This window comes from Terrapene carolina, unplaced genomic scaffold, assembly GCF_002925995.2.
Source record: "Terrapene carolina triunguis isolate 2854851 unplaced genomic scaffold, T_m_triunguis-2.0 Scaffold42, whole genome shotgun sequence".
NCBI classification, from domain to species: domain Eukaryota; kingdom Metazoa; phylum Chordata; order Testudines; family Emydidae; genus Terrapene; species Terrapene triunguis.
In genome coordinates, this window is record NW_020664393.1 from 13,516,745 (window position 1) to 13,530,950 (window position 14,206).

Here is a 14,206-nt window from a genome sequence, read left to right on the forward strand (position 1 = left end):
GGTTGCATAGGCTAATATCCTACTTGAGGGTGTTACTTTAGCCAACTGGTAACACAAATGAATACAGACAGAAATCCATGAAGAGATTGTTTGGGAGGACACACGACTGCCCTTCATTCTGTCTCCAATTGCAATGAGCAGCTGTGAGGTTGACCTAAACAGCTCAGTCTGATCCAGGTAAAAAGCCAGAGCCCTTCTAACATCCAGAGTATGGAGCTTTTTCTCATCTTTGTGTATGAAACTTTGGAAAGAAAGTCTGTAAGTTATTTGATTTAGTATGAAAATTGGAACCCGCTTCATAAGGAACTTTGGGTGAGGGCGAAGGTAAACTTTGTCCTTATAGAAAACCGTGTAGGGAAATTCTGCTGCCAGAGCCTGTAACTCCCACACTGTCCTATTTAAGGTAATGGCTACCAAAAAGGCTACCTTCATTGCAAGATGTAGCAACAAACAGGATGCCAGCGGCTCAAAGAGGGGACCCAGCTTTCTTAGCACTGGATTCAAGTCCCATGGGGGAATAGGCTCTTCCACCTGTGGGTACAACCTGTCTTGTAAATCCAATAGATACTGGAGTGGAAAACAGAAAGCGGTTATCCACTGAAGAGTGAAAAGCCAAAATCACTTCCTGATGAACCCTGATGGAACTAATGGCTAACCCATGTTTCAGAATTAACCGATAGTCCAAAACATGATGGCTAGGAGCCTGGGGCAGGGAAATACCTTTCCGATGGGACCAGGTGGAGAACCTTTTCCATTTTGCCAGGTAAGTGCTCCTAGCAGAAGGCTCTCTATTTAGAAATATATCCTGCACATCCCTTGAACAACCCCTTTCCAAAGAGGTTAGCCATAAAGCATCCACACTATCACATGGAGAACCTGCTGGTTGGAAGAGAGAAGGTATCCATGGTCCTGGGAGATCACATCTGAATCTAGGGGGAGAAATAGTGGAGGTTTGACCAATAGGACCATCAATGCCAAAAACCAGTGTTGTCAAGACCATGCTAGGGCTATTAGCGTGAGATGAGCCTTGTCTTGGTTCAACAAGACTCTGGGTTGGATCAGGATTGGAGGGAAGGCATATAGGAGGTTGGTCAACCAGAGAAGGAAGGCATCTGTCAATGAACTGGCCTGTGACCCCTTCGGGACAAAATGGATGGCATTTTCTGTTGACTCTTGTTGCAAACAGATCTACTTGGGGAGTCCCCCAGGGCTGGAAGATGTATCTGGCCACATCCAGACAAAGAGACTACTTGTGGTGATTGATGCATGACCTGCTCAACTGATCTGCCAGGGTAATCTGCACTCCTAGAAGATAAGCAGCTCTCAAGTGAATGGAATTGGTTATGCAGAAACCACAGGAGAATTGCCTCTTGGCACAATCGAAAGGACTAGGCTCCTTTCCCATCTGTTCACATAGAACATAACTACTGTAATATCCATGATATGGAAGGAAGGCCAAACAAGCTAGATGGATAGCTTGCAACTTCCTGATGATTATATGTGTTTTCAAATGTTGAACAGACCAAAGACTTTGAGTCTGGAGAGATCCCAGGTTGGCTCCCCAACCTAGGGCCAATGCATCTGTAACTAAGGTAAGGTTTAGCTGTGGGGAAGCAAAAGGGAGCCCCATGCAGACATTCACAGGTCTGTCTATCAGTCCAAGGAGAACAAAACTTGCTCTGATACTTAAACCACCATAACTAGAGGGTGACAGCTCAGGAAATACTACCCATCCTTGAAGTTTTCTGAGGTGCAGTCTGGCGAGTTCAACTACATACATGCATGCCATCACATCCCCCAGAAGTCTGAGGCAGTTGCACACTGTGGTGACAGGATGTGCCTTCAGGAATCTCAGCTGTGGTAAGAAGGCTTTGGTCTTTGTAAAGTCCAGAACCTCTCTGATGAATTCTATTTTCTGCACAGGCATCAACATTGATTTGTCCATGCTGAATAGAAGTCCTAGAGTATCGAAGTTGACTGGATAAAGGCCACATTGGACAGTACTTGAGACCTGCAACAGCCTCTAACCAACCATTTGTCCAGGTAAGGGAACATGTGGACTCCTGACTTTCTCAGGAATGCTGCTACCACTTCCATGCATTTTGTAAATATGCAAGGTGCTGCTGACAGCCCAAATAGTAGCCCTGTGAATTGATAATGGGACCTGTGGATTACAAACCTGAGGAACATCTGGGGGCTCTGATGGATTGCCACATGGAAATGCATGTCTTTTAAGTTGAGGACAGCATACCAGTCCCCTGAGTCCAGAAAAGGAATAATGGAAGCTAGAGTTACAATCTGAAATCTTATTTTTTCCAGGATTTGTTTAACTCCTTTAGATATAAAATAAGTCTGAGACCCTCTTTTGCTTTTGGGATGAGGAAGCAGCAGAAATAAAAACCTTTCCCCTTAGATATCAGGGAACTTCCTCTGTGTCCCCCACATGAAGGAGAGATTGGTCCTATTGCATTAGCACTAACTTGTGAGAGTGGTCCTTGAAGAGGGATGGGGAACCAGGATGGGAATGGGGAACAGACAAACTGAAGGGGTATCCCCGTTCCACTGTGCTTAAGACCCACTGATCCAAGGTGATGTGGGACCAAGCACTTAGGAAGTGGGATAAACGGTTAGCAAATAAAAGGGAAGGAGAAGATGGTACTCTCAGGACTGATAGTCTGTCCTCAATCAACACATCAAAATGTTTGCTTAGACACGCTAGCTTGTCTAGCTGAACTGGTAGCTACAGAAAAGGAAGATGGTGGTCGTTGTCTCCTGTAACATCTGCTTTTTTCCTTGGATAGGTCTTGAGAATGAGGAATAGACCCTGGGTACCATTGCAACTGTTGCAGTCAACACTGCTTCCTTTTTGTCGCCTGCATATAGATACCCAGCGACTTAAGCATCACCCTTGAGTCTTTAAGGCTATGCAGGCTATTATCCATCTTCTCTGAAACAGTGATGGACCCTCAAATGAGAGGTCTTGGATGGTCTGCTTGACCTCTTACTCCTGACAGAATTCTGCACCCCTGTGGGAGCACAGAATTCATATGGCCCGCATATTTTTGTGCCCCCCACACAGAAAAAAGCAAAAGAAAGCTGCAGGGGGACACGCACCTCTTCCCAAGCAGCCCATGCAGCGTGCCTGGAGTAGCCTCAGAGACGCAAATCACTGTAGGGGGAGTGGGTCTGGGCGTGTGTGCCTGCAGGGGAGACATTGACCACCGTCAGGGGGGCGGGGCATGCGTGCCTGCCACTAAGTGAGAGAGACCCTGTCCCTCTCGCTTGCTACTGCGGCTCTCCGGGGGGCCGTGGAGGGTTAGGTCTTTTTATTATGCATGAGACAGGCTCTGTCCCCCAAACATAAATGTAGCAGCCTGCCTGCATAGTAACATTGTTAATGTTGCTATTGTTAGTTAACTGTTCCCATTCTCAGTCAATTCCCCCAGGAGCATAAACCCTGTAAAAGTTTTAAGGCCCCTACATTGCCAGAGTGATGTAAAGCCTTATAAATGACAGTAAGGGAATCATCTAGGAAGATCTATGTGCTTTCTCACTTTTTTCCTGTGCCAAAGTGGCACAATGGGGTTAGATTACAGCTCAGGATTTATTTTACTTACCCATTTTTAAAAGAAGACTTTGAGGGCAAATAAAACATTTACCAAACAGTCAATAAAATGTCAGGACAATCAGAAACAAGCACTTCCCAAAGTACCCAGCCAGGTCCAGGACAATGATTAGCAAAACTGTATGACTTTCATGTGTGAAAGTCTGAGCAATTTAAAATGAAATTATACTCTTTTTTTTTTTTTAGTTTTGCTGTTTGGTGTTCTGTAATGTAATTTAAATGAAAATCCAGGATTATAACTGGAACGCAGGGTATTAGTTGCCAAGTATTTGTAACTTAACTTTCATATGTTTAGGAAATGCTGAATAGTTATTGTGACTTTTTTCTGTATTGTAGTTTAAATAAATTACCAAAACAATTGAAACTAGTATGATTATATTGCATTATTTTGACAAATAAAATATGCAGAATTTTGCAGAATTTTTAATTTTTTGGTGCATAAACCCCCCAGGAGTAACCTCTGTAGGGAGACTGGATGACTGCAGCCAGGAACACTGCTACATACTAATGGCCAATGCCATGTCACAGGCTGCAGAGACCACTGCATCCAAACTGGCCTGGAAAGGTGTTCTGGCCACTAGTCTGCCGTCCTCTACCACAGCAGCAAATTCCAGCCTCACCTCATCCGTTAGCCTGTCCTTGAATTTAAAAACATTATCTCACAGGGTATAGTTGTACCAACCCAGCAGAGCCTGCTAGTTTGCCATTCTAAGTAGTAACCCTCCTGTGGAATAAAGCTTCCTTCAAAATAAGTCCAGCTTTGTTGATTCCTTCCACTTTGGCATCGACGTCTGGTGACCCTATCTCTCTCTCTGTCTCTTGTTAGCCATTGAGACCACTAAGGAGCCCCGAGAGAGATAACTATATAGGTGTTCAAATCCCTGAGAGGGGATGTAGAACTTCTGTTTTACTGTCTTTGCGGTAGGCAGAAGGGAAAACAGGGTCTGCCACAACACCTTGACAGGCTCAAAGATAGCCTTATTGTTTGGGAGAGCTACTCTGGAGGGTCCTGCTGTGGCTAATATATCTACCAGCCTATGTGACTTTTCACAGACCTCTTCCACTTGAATATCGAGCACCACAGCCATCCTTTTCAACACCACTGATTTAGTCTTATAGTCATTGGGTGTGGGAGAAGTACTGTTCACTATCACTCACATCAGGTAAGGAGGAAGAAGAAGCCAAAGGCTGTTGAGAAGTAGCCTCCCCTAATTCCTCGATGGATGGACCTCTTGGGGGAACTTCCTCTGGACTGGTATTGGTCTTGGTACCCAGAGCAGGCAGCTGCTGACTCTGGCTTGGATGCTTCTGATGCCTATCCCAAGAGGCAGATGGTGGGGGCTTGGGGGATGAACTGCATGCAGTGGGAATCCCTAATTCAGAAAGGCCACTAGTATGGTACTGGGATCCAATTATGCTTAGGCCACTGCTCTTTGTGCAATTGCCAATTTGTGGCTCCAATGTGTACATAGGCACCTGGCCTGAAGGCCTGGCCAGAACCACATGGTGTATCAAAGCCGGAATATTAGGCATCAAAAAGGTAGATACCAGGCATGAAGCACTCTGAATGGCTGTGGAAACCAGTACCAAAAGGTTTAGAAGTTCTCATGCCACTGCATATGCCTCCAGCATTGATGGTACCAGGATCAAGTCCTGCACCAGTGGTTGGACATTTAATGCTGCTGCCATCCCTTCAGGGCTCAATCTCGATGGTCCCAGCTTAGGCTCTGGAGTCAATGACCCTCCCTTGATCCAAGACCTGCCTCAAGGAGTGCATCTTCTTTCAGTGCACTCCAGTGCCCTTGTCTCTACTAGATCTTGGTGCTGAAGATTTTGAAGATTCTGGTACCTAGTCCCTGAAAGACATGTAGTGTCACTTCAGCATCACTGGGGACACAGAATGGCCTCTTCGCTCCGTTAAAACAGGGGAAGCACTCCTCACCAACTTGGACGTGCTTGATGCTCTGTCTGCAAGAAGGCCCTGGAGGTGGATGAAGAGACACTAACATGAAAAAAATGTTTGGGCCTGGTTGTTCTGTCTTTTTTAGAACAGGGATTAACACCCCTACAGATGTGACATCTATCACTCATATGAGATTTCCCCAGGTATTTGAGAAAGCTGGGGTGTGGGTCACTCACAGGTATAGGCTTAATGCAAGAGTGGCAAGACTTGAAACCCAAAGACCTATGCATGATCATAGTACTGGCACTGGTACCCATGCAGGAACCAGAGAAGTCACAATCTTAAAAGCTAACCGATCTAATCTATTATACTAATCTAAAAGAGACAAAACAACAAATGGGTACTATATACACAGACAAACAGGGAAAGGCTTTCAAAGGCAAGAACACATGCTACAACAACTGTCACAGGCGGTAAGAAGGAACTGAGTGGAGTGGGGGTCACTAAGCCCTTTATACCTGTGCAAATTGGCATGAGGTAGCAGAGGGTGCTCACACTGCCCCAACGGGTACCACTGGTGGAAAAACCAACAACTGTGCACCTAGAGTGGCATGGACAAGTGCAGTCACTCAAAGAAGAAATTTCTTAAGCTGGGAGAAAAATATCTCCCTTTCTGTTGACTATTTCTTTGCAGCTAAAAGATGTATACAATGTGCAATTTAATCCTGTTTAATCAATCTTTGTTACAATTAAGATATTTGTTACATTTAAGATAATATTTTCAGACACATACATGCACAAACAATACCACAGTGAAAAGGAAACACATTCATACATAGTATGATATCCATAGTATATGTGCATACATTGCACCAATTCAAGTTTATTAAAACTTTCTAAATTATACATGATGGAATGGGTGTAAAAAGGTGATAACAGGAACTCCTGCTTGCCCAGTGCTATGCATTTGGCAATGCACTGACATCATGCCTATTGCCATGCACTATAGAAGATTATAGGGTATAATTGTTGCTTGCTCATTTGACTGAACTCCAAAACTATATCAAATAGCACTTAATTATACATATAAATACCATTACAGAAGAGAACTCACACTTGAACCGCTCAGTGTAAGCAAGGACATTTAATAATTATATTACTGCTGTAGGTGCAAACAGATAAGTTGCTGCTGTTAATTAGTCTGGAGTTTTATGCTTGTGATATCAGAAGTAGATCTGACAAAAATTTGTTTGGAGTTTGAGTATGTAATTTTACTCTAGCTCCATCTGGTCCATGCCCTCTGATTACCCAGAACATTGGCTGGCAGTTTGAGGGACACATTTGATAACTGGCCAAGTTTAAAGGTCTATTGGAGGTAAAACAATGCCCACCCTTTTACAAGAGGATCATTGTTGCTTAACAAAAAAGCTCTCTAGCTTATTTGAATGTCAACAATTCAGAAAAGTTGATGTTTGGAGCCATCAAATAAAATGTTTTTGTGAAACAGTTTATTATTTCAGTGGTAATTATTTGAATCATTCATGGCAAAGGATGTTTGCTAATGAGAGCTTGGCTGCTGTAAATTCCAGGGAGACTGAATGCTCTTTGTGCTGACAAAAAGGCCCAAATCACTGGAGAGCGACTGACTGGACAAATCATTCATCTATGCAAATGCCAGCTGAAATGGTCAGATGCATTTATTACCCTGCTCATTATAGTAAACAAGGCAGGAATCGTGACTGGCAGTTATCAACTTGCCCTGAAGTATGATTTGTTCTCCTACCACTATTTAAATGAGAGGAAAAAAGGCATGCCACCAGGGACTTTGTCGGTTTATAAAAGAGTAAATGTCACATAGCCCAGTGCTTAAAGACTTTTGATTGACAAATGTTTTATTTGACATATCAAACAATGATGGTTTTTATATCTAATAGTCCATATTTGTTAGCAAAAACTTAACCCTTTGAGGAGTGACAACTGACTTCTCACGATGCTCCAAAACTGGAATCCAGATAAAAAGTTAAAGTACAAGTAAAATTAAATAACTCTGCACCTAATGTGAAAGCAACTAAAATTACTCTGCAGCTGGTGACAGGAATGACTCAATGTTTTATCACAACACATACACAGTACTGTAAAAAGTTGTTCTTAACAGAGGCATCAAATAAACTGTTGACCTACTTTAGTAAGTATACTACTGGTGTTCATTCCAGAAAAGCTAAATAGCATATGTCATAGTGAAATGTAAAACAGCTGATCTTTTTTCCTAAAAGAAAAAGATATAAAAGCATTATTTGTTCAATAGTATATAGTTAGATGATTAATAAATTATCTATAATTTACTCTCCTAACAAACAAATACTTTCCATAGTTAAATTCAAAGGGGTCTAGACTGTTCTAAATAGGCCCTATTCTGTCCTCAAACTGCATAAGAAACTCTACTAATACCATTGGGAATTGTATGCATTTACCAAGGGCAGTATATAGCCCAATGTGTGTAGGGAATTTGTGTTTCTTCAGTGACTACTTATAGGTGTTACTGTAAAAAAATTAAAAATAACGAATGGAACACTAGAAATCAAGGAGTATAGAAACCACTAAATAAAAGAGGTCTTGAATTCTCAATATTAGATTCATTTGTTGATTACTATATGTTGTGTACTCAAGTCTCTGCAATGAGAACATCACATAGTGCACAAGCCAACACACTACATGCTACTGTGTTGGTGATTTGTCATTGTATTTTGGCCCCTTTATTACATGAGTGGTTTGAAGATAATTTTTATGCTTCTCAGACCCTTTTACATGTTTCCAAACTGATACATCCCATGTTATTAAATGGGAATGAAATGACATGTAAGTAAATGACGTACAGCATATCATTCAGTTACATGATATTCAGCCATTGTATATGGCACAATGGTCATGTGGGGAACACTCTGTACCTCTGCACCGCCATTTAGCAGGCTGGTGCTTACTTCCCATGCTGAGGGTGTGGAAAAGTTTGCATACTACATCCCTGAGAGGAAAGAAACCTTTCATCAATTCAGAAGTGGTATGACAGACTCCAAAGAGAACCCGTCCAAGTGATATACATGCCCGAAGTCAAACAGGAAAATTGGCAGAGCCAGGAATTAGCACCCAGATCTTCTGATACATGCTCAGTTCACTAGAGCATCCTAGGACCATTTTGTCCTCTACTTTCAGAGAGTTTGCTACATACTAAACATGGCTCATCATAGCATCTAGATGTTACTATTTATCTATTTTGGGCCCAATTTCTGTTGGTGAGAGAAACAAGCGTTTGCGCTTACACTGAACTCTTCCTTAGGCCTGGGATGCACTCAGAGAGGATGTCAGCACTACAATTAAAAACGCTTGGCTGGCCTGTGCAAGATGGTTTGGGCTTGGAGAGCTGTTTAATTGTAATGCAGGGGTCGGCAACATTTGGCACGCGGCTTGCCAGGGTAAGCACCCTGGCGGGCCGGGCCAGTTTATTTACCTGCTTACGTGGCAGGTTTGGCCGATCACGGCCCCCACTGGCCGCGGTTCGCCGTTCCGGGCCAATGGGGGGGGGCGGGAAGCGGCACTGGCGAGGGATGTGCTGGCCGCGGCTTCCCACCACCCCCATTGGCCCGGGACAGCGAACCGCGGCCAGTGGGGGCCGTGATCGGCCGAACCTGCCGCATCAGCAGGTAAATAAACTGGCTCGGCCCGCCAGGATGCTTACCCTGGCGAGCCGCGTGCCAAACGTTGCCGACCCCTGTTGTAATGTATACATTTAGACTCAGGCTGGAGCCTGCAAGGTGAGAAGGTCCCAGAGCTCATGCTACAGTCCAAGCCTGAACGTCTGCACTGCAATTAAACAGCCCTTTAGTTCAAGCCCTGCCGTAAGCCCAAGTCAGCTGGCACTGGGCCATCTGCAGGTGTCTAAGTGCAGTGTAGACATATCCAGAATGTCACAGCTAAATACAAGGTGGAACAGATTGTTTAGCATAAGTAGTTAACATATTTCAAGGGACCATTCAAGGTGAGGTGGCCCGTTAACACCCCTCCAGTCATGGGGGGAAGGAAAAAAATATTTATCTATTTTAGTTAAGTACTGGAATAGGTTACCAAGGAAGATGTGGAATCCCTGTCATTGGATGTTTTTAAGAAGGTTAGAAAAACATCTGTCGGGGATGGTCTAGGTATACTTGGTCCTGCCTCAGTGGGAGTGGGGAGGTTGGACTAGATGATCTCTTGAGATCCCTTCCAGCCCTACATTTCTATGATTCTATGCTGTCATCATTTGAAGGCCCCTGTTACCATAACAGAAAGGATATTTTTGCCATGTTAGCTATCATCATTATTGTTTGGAATATAGGATTTGCTATTCCAGACTGAACCAGTTTTCCATCAAATCTAGTATTCTCTTTCCAGAGATGGCTAGTCCTGATGCTTCAGAGGACAATCCTAGTAACCTACTTGGCCAGTCAAGCAATACTGCATTGTACGTGGGAGTAAACAATTCCTTCCTGAACTCTGCAGCAATCAGCACACATTCTGAAGCATTACATCTGATTATACCCATCTTAGTATATAGAACTACAAAATGTTCTCACTGGTCATAAAAAAAACCCAGCTGCAGTATTTTGCTTTCTAACCTCCTGAAGTAGTGAATTTTGGAGGCTGACTACTACCAGTGCGAAAAAGGATTTCCCTGCATTGGTTTTTAATGTAGCTCCCATTTACTTCAAGTGACTTCTTGTTGTGCTATGGGGTCCCTTGATCTCATATCATCATCTCTTGTTCATTGGTGTACCTAGAATATCCCTTTAAATTCTCAACAAACCATTTATTTACAGGAGTTCCTTCATCCCCCAACTTATTCCCCTCTTGCCATCATCCTGTGCTCCATTTTCCTCTATCTTTCAAAAACAGGCAGTGTTTAAATATCTCCATCTGTCCATCCCTGCTGGATGCCCTCAATCTGCTTCAGACCTGCCACATCATTCTAGAGCTGCAGCTTCTACTAGTTTTGAGGTGCTATCGTAGGTTGCTGATTTAATAGAGTGGGAAAGGCAGACAAATGGTGGTTAGCAGCAGAGGTAGGACAAGCCAACAGAGCCCTGTAAAAACTATAAATAGCATTCTTGGCATCAAGGATTTTAAAAGGAAAAGGAAAGGTACTAATGAGCCTGGGAGGACCACCTGCTCTTCAGTGACACTGATGGCCTCCACCTTCTTCACTGGAAAGAAAGTTAAAGGAGCTGATTATTATAATTCAGGAAGGTTTCAGGATTAATTTTCAGGAATGTGAATTAATCAAAATTTTCTCAAGGAGTTAGTATGTTCAGTCAATAACAATGCCACCTACAAGACTAATTGTGTGCCCTGAATAAGTGCTAATCAACAAGTCAGGGACAGAGCAGCCACTCTTATACAGGATTATGGTATGGGGGTGGGGGAACTCAGCTATCAGGCTAGTGATGAATACTTTTTTTAAATGAGTTTTGCGGCTAACTGCAGACAGTAAAGAATCAGGGCCTTTGTTGGTTAAGTGGAATGTCTTGGTGGTCCTTTTATGAAGGAGGAAGCCTGAGTTCAGATACAGGTAGGCAAGCAGTCCATTTTGGATCCTGATTCAGGTCTACTCATGCAGGGACTGCAGAAGCTATTGCATCTCTAGGGCTGCAGTCACTCCTATGTATGTCGTACTAATGAAAAGAAAGAAAATGTCTTTGCTTAGGAAACACTACTATAGAGCAACCCAGCGAGACACAAAAAAACCCCCATTCCTTTAGTCTTTTGGTAAATTAATGTCAAAACCCTAAAAACGAGGCCTCTAAAAATAAATTGTAATAAACTTTGAATGGAAAATTCTTTGGCTTGTTTTGCGTATTAACTAATTAATCGTAGCATTAGCAAAAGTACCTGACTTTTGAGTCTCAGGCATGTAACATGTTGTGCGAGATGGGGAAAATTAAAGGAAGAACTGACTTGACTATGATCTTGCTTACACAAATTTTACATTTGTGTAATGCCCATCACTTCAGAGGGGTTATTTCTAAATTAGATGGGTATAAATGAGATAAAAATCAGTTCCAGTATTTTCTCTGTGTGGGGGAACCAAGTAAAATGTTAAAACTAGTCATGATTATGTGAAATCCTTGGCAAAAGTGTTGAATAGCCTATAACTAATGGTTTAGGACTTGTTACTTTGAGCACTAAGATTTAGTTTTTTGAGGTGTTGTATCAAAGTAACATGTCCCAGCCATGAGTTAATCATGAAAATTATACATAGGTCTTCCTGAACATGCCAAGAATCAATCCACAGATGATTAAATCATCGAATACACAGATTTATAGGTGCATGACTCTGTCCTACTTAACTCATTCTGAACACATCAGTATCTTTAAAGTTTCACAAGAATGGTAGTTTTATAGATAGGACACAACCACCACCAAGTCCCCCTTCCAAAATGATGATGATGTATTCTAAGATTAGATGGAAATATGATATTCAGATTTTATAACCAAAGTAGAAAACTCCAGTGTAATTAAAAGCGATAAAGTAACAAAACAAGGTACTCTATAGTTTTTAAGATGGCATGGTTCCTTGGCATTTATGGTCCATTTTTTTAAATGCGTGCAAATTAGCTGTAGAGCAAGGGTGGTGATTGGTTGAGTTACCTCTGATATCACAGTAGTCTAGGAGGCTTGGCATGCCATAGATACATGCCTTACAGATGTAATTTTGTAAAGTCAAAATGGCTGAGAACTTAAAAACAGGATAGTAACAGACTGTGAAACCCAGTGATGATTCAACCTGGTCATATTCGGAAGAAAAAGAGCCCTCAACCATGCTTGTAGCTCTTTCCGTCACTTCACACTGACTTTACAGCCATACTAGGTCATACTAGGCTCCAGTATCAGGGGGTAGCCGTGTTACTCTGTATCCACAAAAACAACAAGGAGTGGGGAGGACGAGGGGCTCTGTCCTTCTCTCCCTGCGTTGCTCCCTCAACACGTTTGGCCGCTCTCCCTGGCAGCCGGGTGGGGAATGTGACAGAGCCACTTCTGCCTGAAAGAGCCTGGATGGGAGCTGAGTGTGTGTGTATGTGAGAGTGAACCTCCCAGCAGGTTCTCTCAGGCAGAAGTGGCTGCCAGGGAGAGTGGCCAGATGTGCAGAGGGGGAAGCGTAGGGAGAGAAGGACAGAGAGCCCTCTCTCGTTCCCCCCTCCCCTGCGGGTAACATGGGGTGGGGACAGTGCTGCGGCCCAGGGCTGGGTGCAGGGCGGGAGGGGTCACTGGGCAGGGGAGATACATGGGGTGGTCACTGTCCTCCCCTTTAGCTTGTGCCCCCTCCAGTATAGGGAGGTACCAGTCGTCTATGCTATCCCCCAGATCTCTTTTTACAGTACTACTGCCTAGGAAGTTATTTTCCTCATTTTATAGTTGTGCATTTGGTTTTTCCTTCCTAAGCGCAGTACCTGTCTTTATTGATTTTCATCTTATTGATTTCAGACTAATTATTCAATTTAATCAAAATCATTTTGAGTTGTAATCCTGTCCTCGAAAGTGCTTGCAAACACCCTCCCAGTTCAGTGTTATCCTCAAGTTTTATAAATGCACAGTCCACTCCATTGTCCAAATCATTAATAAAAATATTGAATAGTACTGGACCCAGGACAGACCCCTGTGGAACGCCACAGATACTTCCCCCCCCGTTTGACAGCAAACCATTTATGAAAAACCAAACTCAAAGAGTAGTTTAACCAGTTTTGCACCCACTTTATAGTAATTTCATCTAGCCCCTATTTCCATAGTTTGCTTATGAGAATGTCAAGGGAGACTATGTCAAAAGTCTTACTAAACTCAAGATATATAATGTCTACAGCTTCCCTCCTATCCACTAGGCTGGTTACCCTGTCACAGAAGGAAATTTGGTTGGTTTGGAATGATTTGTTCTTGACAAATCCATTTTTGCATTACTTATCCCCCTATAATCCTATACATTTGAACAAATTGATTGTTTAATGATTTATTCCAGTTTTCTTCCAGGTACTGAAATTAGACTGACTGGTCTATATTTCCCCGGGTCCTTCTTTTTCCCACATTTTGAAGCTAGGTACTTTATTTGCCCTTTTTTAGTTCTCTGGGTCCTTTCCTGTCCTCCATGAATTCTCAAAGACAATCACTAATGGTTCAGAGACTGCTTCAGCTAATTCCGTAAGTATTCTAGGGTGAATTTCACCAGGCTCTGCCAGCTTGAATACATCTCTTATCAAAATATACCTTAACCAATTCTTTCCCGAGATCCTCCACCCTTGTTAATAGTGTCTTAAGCATCTGCTGACAATTAACCTTTTTAATGAAGACTGAAGGGAAAAAAAGACATTCAACACTTCACCCTTCTCTGTCATCTGTTACTTGCTCTCCTTTCCATTAAGTAATAGACCTACACTTCCCTTATCTTTCTCTTACTTCTAATGTATTTATAGAACCTCTTCTTAATGCCTTTTATGTCCCTTGCTAAGTGTAACTCATTTTGTGCCTCAATCTTTCTGTTTTCATCCCTATATGCTTGCATTATTCTTTTGTACTTCTCTTTAGCAATTTGTCCAAGTCTCCATTTTTTGTAGGATTCATTTTTCAATTTCAGGTCATTAAAGAGCTCCTGATGAGCTATGTTG